Source organism: Saccopteryx bilineata, chromosome 2, assembly GCF_036850765.1.
Source record: "Saccopteryx bilineata isolate mSacBil1 chromosome 2, mSacBil1_pri_phased_curated, whole genome shotgun sequence".
NCBI classification, from domain to species: Eukaryota; Metazoa; Chordata; class Mammalia; order Chiroptera; family Emballonuridae; genus Saccopteryx; species Saccopteryx bilineata.
The window spans coordinates 261105025-261107397 of NC_089491.1; positions in this window are offsets into that span (position 1 = coordinate 261105025).

Sequence of the window (2373 nt, forward strand, 5' to 3'; positions counted from 1 at the left end):
ATCTTTAAACTCTTAAAATTATCACAAGATACAAAAAACCCAGAACAAACAAAATGAGGGAAAGAAGGAGGAAGGAAGGAAGGAAGGAAGGAAGGAAGGAAGGAAGGAAGGAAGGAAGGAAGGAAGGAAGGAAAAAAGGGAGGGAGGGAGGGAGGGAAGAAGGAAAGAAGTGAGGGAGGAAGAAAGGAAGGAAGGGTAAAAGAAATGGGAAGAGGAATTATTAAAGCATGGAGACATTTTATAAGATTTTCCTCCTCTTAAACCTGATAACTCACCCATTTATCTCTCCAGTGGGAGGAAATTTATCTCCATCTCTGAGATAAACATAAACAGCTCTGTCAATGTTTTACCAGAATCATGAAAAATTAAAAATATTAGGCTGCATTGGCTTCTATATAAATAAATAGGTACAGAATCTACATTCAACACCTCCATCATGAAAATGATGTTAACATGTCACAGGGCATTAGTATCTTCAAGACCATTGGGTAATATTTCTAGAAATTTACAAATATACAATATACATTTTTTGTGTTTTGTTTTTTGATCTGCAGGTTGTGAAGTGACAACCCCAAGGACTCTTGGTCGAAGGGGAAAGGCCCCCAGGAGGATGTGAAATGACCCAGCCAAGGCCCCATTTGTTTTACGTCACTGCTCACATATTATACAAGTTGGAGGTCAAGCAAGCCAATCTTTTAGCAATCTGTTTTCCTGTGCTGGCCTCATCCCCTCGGCTGTTATCGGTAGAGTATTTCCACATGGATGGATGGGTTTGCCTGGTCAGGGAGACGCAACTGAACTTAAACAGAGTCCAGCTGGCAGGATTTCTGATTGCCAAGTTGACCTGCTGCTTTCAAGGAGAGCAGAATTCAAATGGTGATTAGTGAAGTGATAGGCAGGACTGCGAGAAAGGGCATGGCATTCGTGTGCTAGAACCCAGGGCCACAGCAGAACTGGAGGAGGGATTTCCCCATCGCCTGGGAGGAGTTGGAAGGGCTTCTTCTCCCCTCCACCCCGGGATAATGGTCATGTTCTCTGTCCTTTCGTGTTTCAATGCATCTTTTGTTTGTCATGGTAGTCAGCCTAGGTTTGGATCCCTGATTTGCTGTGCATTATAAGGGCATTACTTAACTTCTCTGTGCTTCTGTAATCTTATTGCATAATGAGGATAACCTTCCTTGAAAATAAAATGAGCTGGTAAGATGGTCAGCGCAGTGCCGAGGATAAACAGAACAACAAATCAAAGTTTCTCTCTCTCTCCCTTCCTCTCTCTCTAAACTCAATCAATACAAATAAATAAATAAATAAAATAATGGGAACTAAGATTTCCAGTTCTGGGAAGGTGAAATAGATGGACTTTTTCCTATTCCTTCTACCAAGTACAGCTGGAGACCCTGGATGTTATATATAATTTAAAAAAAAAAACACAAAACCAAACATAAAACAGAAGAATGAAAGGTAGAGAGGAGAAGGGAGACAGGATAGGGACCTCAGACTTGGGAAAAGACACACAAGTGAGTAGTCTGGGATTTCTATCACCCATACTCTGAAGCTGGCCACCCAAAAAACACTAACAGGTTCAGACAACAAAGAACAAAACAAAACAAAAAGCAAGACAGAAGACTTAGATAATAAATGAGCTACTGCATCTAAACACAGAAAAATCGGTAGTCTCACACCAACTCACACTGGCCAAGACAGAGGGAGGGAGCCTAGACTTCAACCCTCTCAAAGCTGTAGTGAGGGGCCCCCATACTCCTGCTGAGATGGTGTCAGGGAAGTTCAAGAGAAAACCCAGGACCTTCAGCCCTCCAATCAGTAACGAGTCCCTCTGGCACTTCCACCTCCAACTGGTTGGTAATGTGGAGTCCCTCCTACTTGCCACTGGAGTGACGGTAGAGGAAGCCTAGAAGAGTCAGCAATTTCACCACTGCCCAGCGGTGATGAGGCTGCCCCACCTCAGTGCCGCGGATACCACGTGTGAAGCAGGAACTGCTCACCCAGTAGTCATAACCCTTTGGGTGTCAATGGTGGGAAATGCAGACTTCTATCTCCTTCTGGTGGCAGTCAGCTGACATTCCTACCACTTGTCACCTGCCAGGACAGCCACAGAGAAAGGCAGTTAAGACCCAAGGCTTAAATAAGATTTGGTCTCATAATATAATACAACAATAAAAATAAAGTCCAGGTTTCAATCAAAAATCACCTGTCATTGCACGAAGCAGAAAGATCTCAAACCGAATAAAATAAGATAATGAACAGATGTCAACAGCAAGATAGCAGAGATGTTAGAATTATCTCACAGTGATTTCAAAGGAACCATCAGAAAGATGCTTCAGTGAGCAATTATGAGCATGCTTGAACTGAGTGAAA